This window comes from Pseudorca crassidens, chromosome 7, assembly GCF_039906515.1.
Source record: "Pseudorca crassidens isolate mPseCra1 chromosome 7, mPseCra1.hap1, whole genome shotgun sequence".
Classification (NCBI taxonomy): domain Eukaryota; kingdom Metazoa; phylum Chordata; class Mammalia; order Artiodactyla; family Delphinidae; genus Pseudorca; species Pseudorca crassidens.
The window spans coordinates 31,073,739-31,092,709 of record NC_090302.1 but is presented as its reverse complement, the minus strand read 5'-3'; the positions used below and the strand labels follow the sequence as shown (position 1 = coordinate 31,092,709).

At 41.7% G+C, this 18,971-nt stretch overlaps 1 protein-coding gene across 3 annotated transcripts in view; it reads left to right on the top strand.

The window, feature by feature from the left end:
• PLPPR1 (phospholipid phosphatase related 1) overlaps nt 1-18,971 on the top strand; it is a 457,833-nt gene that overhangs the window by 299,768 nt on the left and 139,094 nt on the right. Inside the window, exon 1 of one of the 3 annotated variants that reach the window (XM_067742409.1) lies at nt 5,268-5,670. The exons of the other annotated variants lie outside the window; for them this stretch is intronic. The gene's annotated coding sequence lies outside the window, so the exon portion shown is untranslated. Of the gene's footprint in view, nt 1-5,267; nt 5,671-18,971 lie in introns of those variants that run through there. 3 annotated transcript variants of the gene reach the window in all.

Genomic DNA, 18,971 nt, shown 5'->3' with positions numbered 1-18,971 from the left:
TTGTTCTTCTTTCTCTAATTGCTTTAGTTGCAAGGTTAGGTTGTTTATTTGAGATGTTTCCTGTTTCTTAAGGTAGGATCATATTGCTATAAACTTCCCTGTTAGAACTGCTTTTGCTGTATCCTGTAGATTTGGGGTCATCGTGTTTTCATTATCATTTGTTTCTAGGTATTTTTTGATTTCCTCTTTGATTTTTTCAGTGATCTTTTGGTTATTTAGTAGTGTATTATCTAGTCTCCATGTGTTTGTATTTTTTACAGATTTTTTCCTGTAATTGATATCTAGTCTCATAGCGTTGTGGTCGGAAAAGATACTTGATACAAATTCAGTTTTCTTAAATTTACCAAAGCTTGATTTGTGACCCAAGATATGATCTATCCTGCAGAATGTTCCATGAGTACTTGAAAAGAAAGTGTATTCTGTTGTTTTTGGAATGAATATCCTATAAATATCAATTAAGTCCATCTTGTTTAACGTGTCATTTAAAGCTTGTGTTTCCTGATTTATTTTCTTTTTGGATGATCTGTCCATTGGTGAAAGTGAGATGTTAAAGTCCCCTACTATGATTGTGTTACTGTTGATTTCCCCTTTTATAGCTGTTAGCATTTGCCTTACGTATTGAGGTGCTCCGATGTAGGGTGCATAAATAATTACAACTGTTATATCTTCTTCTTGGATCGATCCCTTGATCATTATGTAGTGTCCTTCTTTGTCTCTTCCAATATTCTTTATATTTTAAAGTCTATTTTGTCTCATATGAGAATTGCTACTCCAGCTTTCTTTTGGTTTCCATTTGCATGGAATATCTTTTTGCATCCCCTCACTTTCAGTCTGTATGTGTCCCTAGGTCTGAAGTGGGACTCTTGTAGACAGCATATATACAGGTCTTTTTTTTGTATCCATTCAGCCAGTCGATGTCTTTTGGTGGCAGCATTTAATCCATTTACATGTAAGGTAGCTATTGATATGTATGTTCCTATTTCCATTTTCTTAATTGTTTTGGGTTTGTTATTGTAGGGCTTTTCCTTCTCTTGTGTTTCTTGCCTAGAGAAGTTCCTTTAGCATTTGTTGTAAAACTGGTTTGGTGGTGCTGAACTCTCTCAGCTTTTGCTTGTCTGTAAAGGTTTTATTTTCTCCATCAAATCTAAATGAGATCCTCGCTGGGTAGAGTAATCTTGGTTGTAGGTTTTTCTCCTTCATCACTTTAAATATGTCCTGCCAGTCCCTTCTGGCTTGCACAGTTTCTGCTAAAAGATCAGCTTTTAACCTTATGGGGATTCCCTTGTGTGTTATTTGTTGTTGTTCCCTTGCTGCTTTTAATATGTTTTCTTTGTATTTAATTTTTTACAGTTTGATTAATTTGTGTCTTGGTGTGTTTCTCCTTGGATTTATCCTGTATGGGACTCTCTGTGCCTCCTGCACTTGATTAACTATTTCCTTTCCCATATTAGGGGAGTTTTCAACTATAATCTCTTCAAATATTTTCTCAGTCCCTTTCTTTTTCTCTTCTTCTTCTGGGACCCCTATAATTCAAATGTTGGTGCATTTAATGTTGTCCCAGAGGTCTTGGAGACTGTCCTCAGTTCTTTTCATGCTTTTTTCTCTTTTTTTTCTTTTTTTGTGGTACGCAGGTCTCTCACTGTTGTGCCCTCTCCTGTTGCGGAACACAGGCTCCAGACGCACTGGCTCATTGGCCATGGCTTACAGGCCCAGCCGCTCCACGGCATGTGGGATCTTCCTGGACCGGGGCACGAACCCGTGTCCCCTGCATCGGCAGGCAGAATCTCAACCACTGTGCCACCAGGGAAGCCCTCATTCTTTTTTCTTTATTCTGCTCTGCAGTAGTTATTTCCACTGTTTTATCTTCCAGGTCACTTATCCTTTCTTCTGCCTCAGTTATTCTGCTATTGATCCCTTCTAGAGTATTTTCAATTTAATTTATTGTGTTGTTCATCGTTGCTTGTTTCCTCTTTAGTTCTTCTAGGTCCTTGTTAAATGTTTCTTGCATTTTCTCTTTTCTATTTACAAGATTTGGATCATCTTCACTATCATTATTCTGAATTCTTTTTCAGGTAGACCGCCTATTTCCTCTTCATTTGTTAGGTCTGGTGGGTTTTTATCTTGCTCCTTCATCTGCTGTGTGTTTTTCTGTCTTCTCATTTTGCTTATCTTACTGTGTTTGGGTCTCCTTTTTGCAGGCTGCACCTTCGTAGTTCCCGTTTTTTTTGGTGTCTGTCCCCAGTGGCTAAAGTTGGTTCAGTGGGTTGTATAGGCTTCCTGTTGGAGGGGACTAGTGCCTGTGTTCTGGTGGATGAGGCTGGATCTTGTCTTTCTGGTGGGAACGTCCACGTCTGGTGTGTTTTGGGGTGTCTGTGGCCTTATTATGATTTTAGGCAGCCTCTCTGCTAATGGGTGGGGTTGTGTTCCTGTCTTGCTAGTTGTTTGGCATAGGGTGTCCAGCACTGTAGCTTGCTGGTCGTTGAGTGAAGCTGGGTGTTGGTGTTGAAATGGAGGTCTCTGGGAGTTTTTTGCTGTTTAATATTACGTGGAGCTGGGAGGTCTCTTGTGGACCAGTGTCCTGAAGTTGGCTCTCCCACCTCAGAGGCACAGCAGTGACCCCTGGCTGCAGCACCAAGAGCCTTTCATCCACACGGCTCAGAATCAAAGGGAGGAAAAGTAGAAAGAAAGGAAGGAAGAAAGGAAGAGGAGAAAATAAAGTAAGATAAAATAAAATAAAGTTATTAAAATAAAAAAATTATTCAGAAAAAAATGTTTTTAAAAAGTAAAAAAAAAAAAAAACAAAAACGGACGGACAGAACCCTAGGGCAAATGGTGAAAGCAAAGCTATACAGATAAAATCTCACACAGAAGCATACACATACACACTCATAAAAAGAGGAAAAGGGGAAAAAAATAATAAATCGTGCTCTCAAAGTCCACCTCCTCAGTTTGGGATGATTCGTTGTCTACTCAGGTATTCCAGAGATGCAGGTACATCAAGTTGATTGTGGAGATTTAATCCGCTGCTGGGAGAGATTTCTGTTTCTCTTCTTTGTTCGCACAGCTCCCGGGGCTCAGCTTTGGATTTGGCCCTGCCTCTGCGTGTAGGTCGCCTGAGGGCGTCTGTTCTTTGCTCAGACAGGACGGGGTTAAAGGAGCCGCTGATTCGGGGGCTCTGGCTCACTCAGGCCGCGGGGGAGGGAGGGGTACGGATGTGGGGCGGGCCTGCGGCGGCAGAGGCCGGCGTGACGTTACTCTAGCCTGAGGCGCGCCGTGCGTTCTCCCAGGGAAGTTGTCCCTGGATCCCGGGACCCTGGCAGTGGCGGGCTGCACAGGCTCCCCAGAAGGGAGGTGTAGAGAGTGACCTGTGCTCGCACACAGGCTTCTTGGTGGCGGCAGCAGCAGCCTTAGCGTCTCATGCCCGTCTTTGGGGTCCGCGCTGTTAGCCGAGGCTCGCGCCCGTCTCTGGAGCTCCTTTAAGCAGCGCTCTTAATCCCCTCTCCTCGCGCACCAGGAAACAAAGAGGCAAGAAAAAGTCTCTTGCCTCTTCGGCAGGTCCAGACTTTTCCCCGGACTTCCTCCCGGCCAGACGTGGCGCACTAACCCCCTGCAAGCTGTGTTCACGCCGCCAACCCCAGTCCTCTCCCTGCGCTCCGACCGAAGCCCGAGCCTCAGCTCCCAGCCCCCTCCCGCCCCGGCGGTGAGCAGACAAGCCTCTCGGGCTGGTGAGTGCTGGTCGGCACCGATCCTCTGTGTGGGAATCTCTCCGCTTTGCCCTCCGCACCCCTGTTGCTGTGCTCTCCTCCGCGGCTCTGAAGCTCCCCTCCTCCGCCACCTGCAGTCTCCGCCCGCGAAGGGGCTTCTAGTGTGTGGGAACGTTTCCTCCTTCACAGCTTCCTCCCACTGGTGCAGGTCCCGTTCCTATCCTTTTGTCTCTGTTTATTCATTTTTCTTGTGCCCTACCCAGGTACGTGGGGAGTTTCTTGCCTTTTGGGAGGTGTGAGGTCTGCCAGCGTTCAGTGGGTGTTCTGTAGGAGTTGTTCCACGTGTAGATATATTTCTGATGTATCTGTAGGGAGGAAGGTGATCTCTGCGTCTTACTCTTCCGCCATCTTCCCACCGTTTTCTCTCTTTCTCACAGCATAACATGACTCTTTATATGTCTCTTGCTTTGAGAAACCACAGTTTATTTATCTCTATACCCCCAGTGACAGCACAGGTCCTGGCACATAGCAGATGCTCAAGAATCATTTGCTGGCAAATGACTGGTTAGGTAGGTGGATGCTTACGGTGGTCAGAGAAGACCCCTCAGAGCAGTCTTGAATAAAAGTAGGAAGAATACCTGATAATGTGCTAATGTTAAGCCTTGCTGGACAGGAGCCTGTGAGGCAGAAAATGAAGGTCCCTCAGAAGCCCCCACCGGTTAGCCCACCCAGCCAGCCAGGCCAATAGAAGAGAAGAGATCTATTGATTATGCAGAAAGAAATGTTTGAAAATCCAAGCTTGAATTGCCTAGACATTACATCAACAGAAACCAGGGAAACATCACCCGTGAAGGTACCGCTGAATAACCTGGGGAAACAGTTTCTGAGCCTGAGGCCTCAAAGGAGTGAATTCCCTTCCTCCCCAGCAGAGGAAGGAAGGATCTCTTCCTAAACCTCCCCTCCCCCAAACTAGGACAAACCCATTGTAAGCTCTGAGCTCCCAGTGATGACAGACCCTTATCCTAGGGCCAGCAGGCAAGGTCTGCGCCTTCAAGAAACTTAAAATGCTGCCCAGAACGCTTGGCATTAGCGCATAGAGGAGACAGATGATTTGTTAAAACTGATACTTTGCGATTTTCAAGCCCTGTTTCAATTCCACGCGGCATTAAGAATTGAAAGAGGCTTCTGTTTCTGGTTTATCTTGCTTAATAAGAAAGGACTAGGATACTGTAAGATCACGTTGTTGGGCAAAAGGGCACTTCAGCAGTTCTGACAGTGTGGTCACAGTCCAGCCACCTGATAACTTTAGAACTAAGTAGGAGCCGCGTGTGGGGCTCAGAGTGGCTCCCATCCTCACCCCACAGAATAGGTGCTGCGCCTGGAATTACCTTTTGGTTGGTTCAGCGGCCTCATGTGAACTTCACTCAAACATAGCTCTGCGGCTCAGAGCAGAATCCTACCCAGTGCCTAGTGGTCTAGTATATTTCCCATGTCTGCATATTTATAATTTGTGAGGAATGTCTTGTATTCATCCACAGTAAGGTTTTCTGTGGGAATTACCACAGTTTTGTGTCTTTGGGTGGGCTTTCGAAAAACAGTCACTCTCTGTCTCTGAAAGACGCCCATTTCTTCCTAATACTAGGGTATGATATTCACAACTGCTCTGCAAATCAAGAAGGAGATGAGTTTTTGTACTAAGTGCCTTTGGGGCTCCTCCTGAGTCAGTCGTAACCTCTTAGGAGGGAGGAGAATAGCAAAAAGCATAAAGAGACAGATACTCAAATTAAGAATAAAGAAGAGCAAGACTTAGGAGGAGGAAGAGAGACCGAATTCCTAGGAAACAGGACAGAGAGAAAAGTGTCCCAGGGAAGGAGAGGGAGAGTGGAGGACGTACAGGAAGAAGATAGAAGATGCCGCTTCAGGAACTGGAGGTGACTTTGCAGAAAACCAGCAGCTGATGCGGCAGGTACGCTGGGAAGCATGGGGTGAGGGGTACAGGGCGCTCATCTGCTAAGTGTTGAAACGTCTCAGGCTCTTTGCCATCCACTTTTATTATCTTGTGACATCCCCATAAGAACCCTGTGAGGTGTTACTATCCAAGCTAGCTCAGTGAAGTTACATCACTTGCCTCATGTCACTAAGTGGCAGAAAGGGAATTTAAGCCCAGGTGTGTTTTGCCCCCAGAGCCCATTCCTAATGGTCCCACATCTGAGGCACCGTCTTTTTCCTGGCTCAGGGCGCTCTGCAAACCATGGTCATAAAGGCAGTCAGACTTGGATGCCCACTCACCTGAGAGTGGGTGTTGGGAGAGGGTCCTCTACATGTGCAGCTGGGCTGGCACCAAGCTGCCTCACAGTCTCCAAGTGACCTCTGCTTGGAGTGGACTGACAGAGTCCCAGGTGCCCAGGCTCCCTCCCTTGGTGTAACTGCGAAGCGGGTAGTGGCTTCCATTCTCTCTCCTCAGGGGCCCTCATAGAGTAAATGCCCAGATCTTTTCTCCAGTCTTGTATTTCATTGCCTCTGGATTAGGAGAGTCTCAGGTGCTCCTGATCTGACTGTAAACCCTGCCATGGACTCATTTGCCTCGCGAGGAAACTGCTGTCAGCTCCCAAGTAACCACTTGAGGTTTGGGTTCTGCCCCTGCTTTCTCTCATCTGGCATTTTCATTTTCATTCCTTTGCCCAACTTGGTTCTCTGCTGCTTCACCCCCAGAATGAATATCTAACATTCTCTCCAGCACTGTGTTCCTACTTCCACTGTGTCAGGCCAAGTCCTCCCAATCTTTTGCTAAACCCTCCTTTAGCCCTGTAAATGGCCCCCTGCCTGTGTTCTCTCTACTCATTTTATAGATTTTCTGCCAGATTAATCGTCCCTAAATGCAATGTTGGTTTTGCTCTATGTTGACTCAGTAGCATCTCACTGATCACAGGATGAAACTCCAACGCCATGGTCCTGCCTTCATGGCCCTCTACTGGGTCCCACAGAGACTCATCCCACCTTACTTTCTAGGGTCCCCACCCAACATTCTCAATTCCAGAACACATCCAGAACTTTTCCCACTTCTGTGCCTTCATTCCCACAATCCCCCTAGTTGGAAGTCATTCTCCCTCATCCCCAAAGGTCAAAATCCATCTGTAATTTAAAGCCTGGTTCAAGTACCAGTTACCACAAAAACCTTCTGTTAAAGCCCTCCTCCCCCTTTCTGCCTGAGATGACTATCTCCCATCACTGAACTCCCATCACAGAGCATTAAACTGTTTTAGGGGTCTTTACATTTAAAATTTTGTATTAGAAATATTTAGGTAATAAGTACCTGTGTTATGTACCCTTCTAGGAATTTGCTTCATAGAATTGACCAGTTGACATATGCTTCCCATGTTCCCTCCACAGTTCTCAGATAATGGGGAGACACTCACCAGAGTTATGGTTAAAAGACGTGATTGCTATGAAGGACTACTGATCATATACTTAAAATAAAGCATGTAGGGTATAGACACTGGAGTATAACAGGGACTTGATGAATATTTGTTGGATAAATGAATGGCTAAAATAGGCAAATTAAAATTTCTTAAGCTCAGCTTTTAAGTAGGAAAAAACCCTGACTCTACTCGTGACCGTTACCACTTCATACACTTCTTGGGCTTATCTATGAGTCCTCAGAATTCTAGAAGGCCACACAGTCTTCCAGTTATCTGGGGTTACCTCTTTGTGTATACAGTCTTGGACCCACAGTGAGTTCCTATGGCTTGTCCTAGAGGCAGTTAGGAAAACAAGAACAGTTTGTCTGGTTATGAAATTCTTAGGTCACATTTGCTTTAGAATTTTGTCCATATCATTTCACTATTCCATATTTAATGTTGTTAGAAAGAAGTCAGAGGCAACATAATTTTTTTATGCTGTTTTTCACAGCTGGATATCTATAGAATTTTTTTTTATCTTTGGAGTTCAGCAGCTTCCCTAGTACTTGATCAGGTTTTCTTAGGAAATGGTATGTCTTTTTATCTGCAGCTTCAAATCTTTAATCCAGGATTGCTTTCTTCTTTAATATCTTTGTTTTTATTCCATTTTTTTCTGTACTCTTTTTCAGGAACACCAGTTTTAGGGATGTCATATTTCCTTTGCCTTCTAATCCATCATTTTCCTTATAATCATGTTAATATCTGTGTTCTTGTCTTATGTCATTTGAAGCCTCTCCACGGTATCCCTAGCTCTGTTTTCAGTTGTTCATTTTATATTTGTTCTTTTAATGAGGCTTTCATTTGTCAAGCTTCTACTTTACTTTTGCATTTGTTTTTTTTATTTTTTATTTATTTATTTTTGGCTGTGTTGGGTCTTCTTTGCTGCGTGCCAGCTTTCTCTAGTTGTGGAGAGCGGGGGCTACTCTTTCTTGCAGTGTGCAGGCTTCTCATTGCAGTGGCTTCTCTTGTTGCAGAGCACGGGCTCTAGGCACATGGGCTTCAGTAGCTGTGGCACGCAGGCTCAGTAGTTGTGGCTCGTGGGCTCTAGAGCGCAGGCTCAGTAGCTGTGGCGCATGGACTTAGCTGCTTGTGGCATGTGGGATCTTCCCAGAGCAGGGATTGAACCCGTGTCCCCTGCACTGGCAGGCGGATTCTTAACCACTGCGCCACCAGGGAAGTCCCCTGCATTTCTTTCTTGAGCACTGCCAACTTTTAAAGTCTTCTATAATCTCAATAATATTTGCCTACTTAAAATCCTGTATCTCTTCTTTGAGCTCTTTCTACAGCTCTCTAATATTTTTGTGTCTACTGAGATTCATTGGTCTAAACATTTTGTTGGTTTCTTTTTCTGTAAAGTGGTCTTAATCTCATTTTTCCCTCTCTTCCTGTTGTGGGGTTTTAGTGTTTAATTGCTTACTTTAGTTTTGTAGCTTTTATGCATAGGTCTCCTTTCTGATTATTATCTTTGATTTGGGCTACTAGTTTCAGAAGAATATTTCAGAGTGGAGTGAAAGAGAGCTTTTAAGTTGGAGCATTGTACAATTTTGGTTGAGACTTGTCTCAAATACCTTTTCACAACATCTGTTATGCTTTATGCTTGTTTATCTTACACTCAGGGCCCTGACTAAGTTTTTGTCATTCAGAAAGCTGGTGTCATTTTTAGCGAAACCTCTTGACAGGCTGTCAGTGTCATGATCCGAGGACTGCTGCCTCTTATCCATCCACCACCCTGTTCGTCTCTGATGGTCCCTATCAACTAGATGGTGATACTGTGGACTGTAGAAAGAGCCACTCAGGTTTGGTTCCTCTTCAGATTCCCTTCCTTGCAAATCTGCAGTGATTTGACCTGCCTGGGCTCCCAAATCTCATTGCTTCAACAAAATGACTTTTCAAGGAGTCTTTATGGCCATGCCTCCTGCTCTTGGTGAAATCCACTTCCCGCTTGCATTTTGAGGAGGTGTATTCATTCTCACACATACAGATTTCACAGTATTGGGTCAGATATGCTTTATAGTTGGGACAGCATTGCCATTTCCAAATAAATGGAATTTTTTTCCTCGATAGCTTGTGTGTGTGTGTGTGTGTGTGGTATTTGAGAGAATAGAGTCAAATGGAAACACTTCTACATCTTTAAGCAAAGGTCCAGATAATGTCTTTAAAGACCAAATCAGATGAAAAGAAAGCCGTGTGTGGCTAGTAAAAAATATTCTATTAATTAGATAACACCAAAGTAATGGGTGTTTGCTGCCATTATGAGTTGGCTGTGTAATTCCTTGGAACCCTTGTCAGATGAAATAATGGATGGGAAACAACTTTAAAAATATTAGACAGTGTTTAAGTGTAAGGTAATATTCATTATAGAACAGAGTTTATACAAATCTGGGTCATTTTAAGAAATTTACTGGTTGGGATACCCTAAGGCCTTTTTATTGATTTGGCATCAAATATTTGTATTTATTTTAAAAGGAAACTATGTTAGTGTTCTTTAAGCAGGGGAAGGCATGAGTTCTTGCAGAAGTAAGAGGTAAGGACTTGTTGCTTTAAAATATTATTCAATCAGACCACATAGCACAGCAACATGTTAATAAGTAATGAGTTAATTGTCAGGTTCTCTGACATTCTGGATGAATGCTTGAGCATGTACAGGGAAGCCTTTTGTGTGGCTGTATTATTGTTACCCCTTCTTTGGTTTATAAAGAGATGGCAACTATATAGCACACATGCTGCTGCTCCCCTCTTGCTGAGCCCCTGACTGAGTGCTAACTTACCATTTTACACCTTACACTGAGATCAAACATGGCATCAATCCTTCCCATCACAAAAGCATCTACTATGAATTTATTCAAGATGGCAAGACAGAAGCAGTCTGCCTACCACCCCTGCTCTAACTCACCGCTGGTCTTCTCGATTTGATGGTATTCCCAAAATAATGAGCAGGCAGAAATGTGAAATTATGCGAAGAAAATGAGATTTCCTACCTATCAGAAAACATTCCATATGCTTGTTTTCCATGATGCTTGGATAGGGTGACTGAAATTCAGTTCAAAAACGTACTGATGCCTACTCTGGGTGCTATTTGAACTGGGGTGAGATGAATAAAATGTAGGCCCTGTCTTCAAGAAGTTAGCCAGTTAGTCCAAATATTTATTAAACGCTTCCTTTGGCAGATGCAATGCCGGGTTACAGCAGTGAACAAAACAAACCCTGACCTTGCCCTCATGGAACACGTAGTCTAGAAGGGAAGGTGGGAGATCAAAACATGTAATGGTTAGCTAAGTACAAGTACATAAAGCGCCTCAGAGTTGTAGAAGGGCACTGCTCTTAGTGTTTGATGGGGGCTCTGAGTTTGTCGTGGGTGAAGGGGTTTGCCATCTAGTAATAGAAATAGCCACAGAAGCAAACAAGTAGAACTTGATGTGACACGAACAATAGAATAGTTGCGTACAAGGAATAGAAGGCGTGCTAAGGACAGAATGATTAATTCCATTTTGTGGAGTCAGGGAAGAACACATAGGGAATACCCAAGGGAGGCTGTAGTGGATTGAATAGGGTGTCAGTGGGCAGGTACACACAGAGAGGGAGGCTTGCCAGATGGAGGAAATAGCCAGAATTCGAAAGCAAAGGAGAGCCGCTGCCTAGTGTTTGCAGAGAGCTATAAGTGATTCTGAGTGGCAAGTGATAGCCTTTAACACAATAAAGATCCCTCTATGACATATAAAGAAGCTTAAACTTTGTTATTGTTTTTTGTACTGATTAGACCGACATTGACATGGTCCCACTTGTTACCGAAAGATCATTTCGTGGCAGTATTGAGGATGGATTGATGGGTGAAGTAAAGCCTGGAGCTAAGGAACACAAATAGGTTATGATACCGTGTGAGGGAGCTAATGAGGAATATTATAATGACAAATTCGAAATGCCCAAATCCAAATACCTAATCCATTTTACACTTTTTGTTTCCACTTTACTTTTTGTGTGATAATGGAGAAGAAAAGGGGAGAACACATATGAGAAATATTTAGGAGGTAAAATTCACAGGACTTGTTAATTTTTAGGTCATGATCCCTGGGAGAGAAGACGGGTGATTGAGCTTATGGAGGTTTTACTGAGTAAGATGCATATTGTAGGAGGTTTGGGCTAAAAAACTGATGAACTCAGTGTTGGATGTATGAAATCTAGATGCCTGTGAACATTCAGTAAATATGTCCAAAGAGATATATGGATCTAAATTCAAGAGAGTTGTCAACCGTAAAAATTACGGATTTCAGCATTGTTGGCATATTATGATGGTTAAAACCAGGGAGATAAATGAAATTACCCAGAAAGAGCATGTGTGGTAAAAAGAGAACCTGAGAAGAGAGCCCTGGGGAGCATCAACATTCAGTTTGCAGAAGAATAGAATCCAAAGCAGTCTGCAAAGGAGTAGTCATATATAATATAAGAGAAAAATCAAGAGAGTGAGGTCACAAAAGTCAAGGTTAATGAAATTTAAAGAAGATGGTTTCTTTTTTTAAAAATTAATTTATTTATTTTTGGCTGTGTTCGGTTTTCGTTGCTGTGCGTGGGCTTTCTCTAGTCGAGGTGAGCAGGGGCTACTCTTCAATGTGGTGCGTGGGCTTCTCATTGTGGTGGCTTCTCTTTGTTGCAGAACACAGGCTCTAGGCACACTGGCTTCAGTAGTTGTGGCACGCGGGCTCAGTAGTTGTGGTTCACGGGCTTAGTTGCTGCACGGCATGTGGGATCTTCCTGGACCAGGGCTCGAACCCGTGTCCCCTGCATTGGCAGGCGGATTCTTAACCACTGCGCCACCAGGGAAGTCCAGAAGATGGTTTTTGTAATGTAGGGAAGTGAAGTGGGGACATAAAAGTGTTAGGTTTGGCATTTATAAGGTCACTGCTGACATTTGGTGAAAAGAGCTTCAATAGAGATGGATAAAGAAGTCAGATTGCAGTTGGTGAAGATGAGAAAGTTACAACATACAGGGCACTCTTTAGATTGGTTGAAAAAGAAAGGGGGGTGGAAATTAGGATAACAACCAGAAGGGGATGCAAGAGGGTTTCTTCATAGAGTGAGAGAAAATCGGCTCCTAGGAAGAAGCGGAAGTCAATGGAGCACAGAGTAAGATGGGAAACGATAGGAACAGAATTCAAGTGAAGGAGCTGGCATTCATCTTAGTTTGGATCTCTCTAGAAACATGCTGAGACAAGAGGGCAAGGGCAAGTAGTTTCTTCAAGAGTTCAGGAAATAACAGTACGAAGGTAGAAAAGTGGGACAGGGAAGGAAGACAGCCAATAAAGGATAAACTCTCAAACCAGCTACCACTGTGGGTGACTGGAGCTTAACCCCATGGAGAAAGTCTAGGAAACAGGGAGAAGTGCGTGCCACAGAGTTTTCTCATCCTAATGATGGGGGAATCTTGGGCATTTTACTCTGACTACCATCAGACATTGGTTGAGGAATTGCTGCTTCCAGGAGTTTTAATTCCCTGGCACTTCCAGCCTACATTGCAGGTGGCTGAGCAGTTATCTTCTACTTCTGATAAAATATCCCCAGCTGAAGAGATGTTGTAGGTGCTGCAGGTTGTGAGTTGGGCCAGGTCAACTGAAATAGTAATACTCAGGAGGTATGTGCTGGGCAACAACAGCTTCTCCTACAGCTTGGAAGATTGACTCTTTGCTGAGTAAATGAAGGCATGGGATTGAGTGGATTCTCCATTACATTTCATGTAATTGGTGTGTGTATGCTAAATTTAGCTAATATCTTCATCATATAGCAATTTTAAGAGTTAAAATTATGTTTGAATAGTAATCTGTAAGGTAAAAACCTTTTCCCCCATCTTATATAGATAATTAAAAATCTTGATGTAAGACTTCATTCTCAATCCATATAAGATGTTATTTGATTTATTGTAACTGATCTTGCAAGAGCACCTGGAAACGGAATTTTACTGTGAAAAATCAAGTTTGTGACTAAGTACATAGAAATTCAAAATCATCAATGAGGTGGGCTAGGTATTTAAGGAGGGGGATTGAAGGTGCAAAAGACCCCACAGACTTCATAACCTTAAGATAAGTCATATAATATTTGGGCTCTCTTATAGGGACAGACATAGGCATTGACCTCAGATTTATTTTATTTTGAGTTGTCTTGCTGTGAAAGATATGAGTGGTAGTTTAGGCTGTGGTGATATGTTTATTCTAGACTTCTCTTAGATTTTGATCAAACTGAAAATGATTTTTCCCATACATAATGATACTAATCACTTTATTTTCCCTTTAATGTGTGAATCTAGTCACTAAATATGAGAAGAAACAACTAAAATGTTTCAAAGTAATTGCCTCTCAAGGATGGGACATCAGGGTGAAGAAAGGCAAAATGGGAGACTGCTAATGGGGTCATAAATTGCTAGTTTTACTTGACCTTTTAAACTTGGCACATACATTTATTTTTTCATAGAAACTTTTAAAAATGTTTTGTGGAACAAAGAGGCTAAAAGAGATAAATGGAAAGAGGTGGTGTACCAGAACTGTAGTGCAGAAGAACAAAGTTCTGGGAGGTGAGGATGATAAAGTGGCCGCTTCCACACACAAGCACAAAGGAGCATCATGTGAAACACATCCACAGAGGGGAAGAGGGCATTGGTGGGGACTGAGCTGGTTAAAATGAACAGGCCTCATGTTCCAAGCTGTGTGTTGATATTATAGCCTTTACATCTCACTTTTCAGACTGTAACTTAAGATTCTTCCTCAAAAAGGTATTATTTTGCTTCTTGTAACATGATGGTACCCAAACAAAATGCAAGTCTTTTCTGGGCCAAGAAAAATGTGGTGGCGGTGAGAGCATTACCCTTAAGGGATAAGATGTTGGAGTGAGGGTGCTAAGCATCAATGAAAAGGCCTCCTGAGAACCTGTTGAGAGATTCCTAAAGTGTATGCCTGGGGAGAGCATGAGCCTTCTAGAAATGGGCAGAACAAGGACAGAACCATCTATTCCCTTCTGGGTAGTTGTGAGCTGCCTTTCTCTGTAACTATAAAGCAATGGTGTTGCATCTGAGGACTGGCTCGAGAACTGTTTCTGCTTAGTTGCTACATGATACTGAATAGGTTACTCAGCCTTTCTACTCCTTTGTTTCTTTCATAGTAAAATAGAATGGTAATCTCCACTTCCAGGGGTGGTTGTGGGGAATCACATGAAGTCATCTATGCAAAAGGCTGCCTGGCTGATGATATCAAGTGCTGATTTGTGCTTTTTGCTCTTTTTTGGGGGGGGGGCAATTGGTACTTTATTACTCTTTGATCAGAATGAATGTTTTCACATGAGAAATCCATTTTATCATGGTATTTGGGTCTTCAAACGTTTGTCTAAAAATAAGGATTATAAATTTCATGATGTAGTATGCATAACAAATGTGAGAATTTAAAATATAGCCTTTAAGGATGTTAAAAACAATTGCTTATTTAACATGGACAAAACCAAGATCAGCAAAGAGCTCGGGTTTCATGGAGAGCATAAAATTGGACAAATTCCTAGATAAAAAGCTTATAATCCAATTAAGCTGTCAGGAGTCCATAAGTGTTTATGCAAAAATCGTAGGACTGGAGAGATTTTCAAGTTAAATGCAAATGTGATTTCTAAAAAAGTCCTTAACTTCCTTGTTCATTCTAACCTCTTATGTGCATTCAAAATGTCATTGAAATACTAAAAAAAAAAAAAAATTTAACCACTTTGGTGTGACAAGTTGTCTGTAGCTGGATGGTTGACTGGATATAAAACATTATTCCCCTTCAGCTATTAAAGCTGTTCTTGAAAAAGAATCTCTCTCAATTTCCTTCAAGATCACTTGTGCTTCAATGAATCGTATTAAACCTCTTTGCTTTGGTAATGTCACTTCATCAGCATGATTTTTTGCCCTTGACCCAATGAGAGATACAAGTGAGAGGTTCCTAACTGAATTGTATTGTCAGCTGAATATAAGTATGATTTTCTGATCATCAGAGCTGCTCATAGATGGAACAAGCTATAAGTGTTTTTGTTCACTGGAGATGTTCAAATACATGCTCAGTAAGTGGTAGGTAACATGTTAGCTCAGTTACCCCAAGATGTTTTGACCCTAGGAAACCAGAGAGAAGTATTTGGACATGCCTTAGATGGAAGAAAGTATTGGGTTATTCGCCACCTGTCCACAAACTTGCAAATAAGCACAACTGTCTACTGATATCAAGCTAGAGAATAGTAACAAGTCATTAGGTTCACTTCTGTATGTCAGTGTGTGTCTCCACATACCTTGAAGACCACGTGAATAAACTAGGTTTGTATCCTTGTACTAAGGCTTACTTGTTGTGCGACAAGTTATGCTATGGTTCTAAACCTGTTTCCTTATCTGTAAAATGGGGATATCAATGATACACTGCTTTATAAGATCATTGTGGGGATTCTGAAGGCAGTGTTGGAGCTTAGCGCAGCCTAGCACATGGGAGACATTCAAAATATATTATTTATTAAAAGGAGGAGAAAAGAGTGTCTCATAAGGGGATTTTCCCAAACCCCAAGACTACTCATCTCTCTGGAAAGTTACTACCTTATTTCAAACTATGTAAAAGTCCTCTTCTGAAATTCTAAGCATAGGATGGGTTCTTGGACTAGATGACTCATGAGGTAGCTTCCTACTCTGAGACTCTGTTATTTTGAATATTTGATTCATAGTATTCACTTAGGGTAAACATTTCCATATTTATTTTCGCCAAATTTATCAAGAGCCTGGCTATCCTGGGTAAGCATTGTGTAGGATGAGGAACTAGCGTGGTGGAGTGGAATTCAGTGGACTTTGGAGCCCTGTGGACCTAGTTTAAATCCTAGCTTCCAATACCTGTTAGCTGGTAACCACCTGAGGCAAGTTCCTTAACCTCTCTGAGCCTCAATATCCACAACTGTAAAATGAGGGTAAAATAATATCCAGAATATCTGGAATGAAGATGTAATGAATTAGTCCATGTTATATCGTATACTACTGGGTATCCAGGAAACGATTTTTCTGCTGACTACAATTTTCACTTTTTAGCCAGGTGTGCCTGCATGATTAAACACAGCCTGACAGTGTTTTATTCCCACTCTCTAAACAGTAGGAATATCTTCTACCTTGCCCAAATGTTAGGATGTAAGATTTTGAGATTGTACCCAGTTTGTGTTAATATAAAGGCCTTAAATAAAATGCTTTGGTTAGAAACAGTTTTGGCTCGTCCACAAACCAGCGACAAAAGTGCCTGGCATCCAAAGGGCAAAGCAGATGATTATGTGACTGGCTTTATTTGCTTAGGGAAGAACTTGTGAAATTTTCTGCCAGCAGCTTAAGTACATGTTTCTGTGGCTTTCGCTTCCCGTTCTGTAGAGCTGTGGTGGCAAGGTTTTCTTAGCACGATGTGCTGAATTTGAAGAACTGGATGTATTAGTTCATGAAGTTGAGCGCATCCTAGCTTCAGCCTCACCACTGCTCTTGCTTTGGGAGTTTGGGGGGCTTCTATTATGTTCAGGGTTTAACCTACCACTTTGCCAGCATTGACCCGTCACTGAGCTCTACATGCTGTGTTTTTATTTCCTGGGTTGCCCAGATGGGTTTGCTCTGTGTTGTGGAGAATGTGGTTAATTAAGAGCTTCAGGCACAACCTGCAGGTGCTTTTTAATTTTTCTTGCTGTTTGGTTCATCGCTTCCTTTTTTTTTTCACATCTTTATTGGAGTATAATTGCTTTAAAATGGTGTGTTAGTTTCTGCTGTATAACAAAGTGAATCAGCTATACATATACACATATCTCCATATCTCCTCCCTCTTGCATCTTCCTCCCACCCTCCCTATTCCACCCCTCTAGGTGGACAAAAAGCATTGAGCTGATCTCCCTGTGCAATGTGGCTGCTTCCCACTAATTATCTATTTTACATTTGCTAGTGTATATATGTCCATGCCACTCTCACACTTCATCCCAGGTTACCTTTCCCCCTCCCTGTGTCCTTAAGTCCATTCTCTATGTCTGTGTCTTTATTCCCGTCCTGCCCCTAGGTTCTTCAGAACCATTTTTTTTTATTCCATGTGTATGTCTTAACATGTGGTATTTGTTTTTCACTTTCTGACTTCACTCTGTATGACAGACTCTAGGTCCATCCACCTCGCTAAAAATAACTCAATTTCATTTCTTTTTATGGCTGAGTAATATTCCATTGTATATATGTGCCACATCTTCTTTATCCATTCATCTGTTGATAAACACTTAAGTTGCTTCCATGTCCTGGCTATTGTAAATAGAGCTGCCATGAACATTGTGGTACACGACTCTTTTTAAATTATGGTTTTCTCAGGTTATATGCCCAGTAGTGGGATCTCTGGGTCATATGGTAGTTCTATTTTTAGTTTTTTAAGAAACCTCCATAGTGGCTGTATCAATTTACATTCCCACCAAGTGCAAGAGGGTTCCCCTTTCTCCACACCCTCTCCAGCATTTATTGTTTGTAGATTTTTTGATGATGGCCATTCTGACTGGTGTGAGGTGATACCTCATTGTAATTTTGATTTGCATTTCTCTAATGATTAGTGATGTTGAGCATCCTTTCATGTGTTTGTTGGCAATCTGTATATGTTCTTTGGAGGAGTGTCTATTTAGGTCTTCTGCCCATTTTTGGATTGGGTTGTTTGTTTTTTTGATATTGAGCTGCATGAGCTGCTTGTATATTTTGGAGATTAATCCTTTATCAGTTGCTTCATATGAAAATATTTTCTCCCATTCTGAAGGTTGTCTTTCTGTCTTGTTTATGGTTTCCTTTGCTGTGCAAAAGCTTTTCAGTTTCATTAGGTCCCATTTGTTTATTTTTGTTTTTATTTCCATTTCTCTAGAAGGTGGGTCAAAAAGGATCTTGCTGTGATTTATGTCATAGACTGTTCTGCCTATGTTTTCCTCTGAGAGTTTTATAGTGTCTGGTATTACATTTAGGTCTTTAATCCATTTTGAGTTTATTTTTTGTATGATGTTAGGCAGTGTTCTAATTTCATTCTTTTACATGTAGTTGTCCAGTTTTCCCAGCACCACTTATTGAAGAGGCTGTCTTTTCTCCATTGTATATTCATGCCTCCTTTATCAAAAATAAGGTGACCATAGGTGTGTGGGTTTATTTCTGGGCTATCTATCCTGTTCCCTTGATCTATATTTCTGTTTTTGTGCCTGTACCATACTGTCTTGATTGCTGTAGCTTTGTAGTATAGTCTGAAGTCTGGGAGCCTGATTCTACCAGCTCCGTTTTTCTTTCTCAAGGTTGCTTTGGCTATTCGGGGTCTTTTGTGTTTCCATACAAATTGTGAAATTTTTTGTTTCAGTTCTGTGAAAAATACCATTGGTAGTTTGATAGAGATTGCATTGATTCTGTAGATTGCTTTGGGTAGTATAGTCATTTTCACAATGTTGATTCTTCCAATCCAAAAACATGGTATATCTCTCCATCTGTTTGTATCATCTTTAATTTCTTTCATCAGTGTCTCATAGTTTTCTGCATACAGGTCTTTTGTCTCCCTAGGTAGGTTTATTCCTAGGTATTTTATTCTTTTTGTTGCAGTGGTAAATGGGAGTGTTTCCTTAATTTCTCTGACAGATTTTTATCATTAGTATATAGGAAGGTAAGAGATTTCTGTGCATTAATTCTGTATCTTGCTACTTTACCAAATTCATTGATTAGCTCTAGCAGTTTTCTGGTAGCATCTTTAGGATTCTCTGTATATAGTATCATGTCATCTGCAAACAGTGACAGCTTTACTTCTTCTTTTCCGATTTGGAT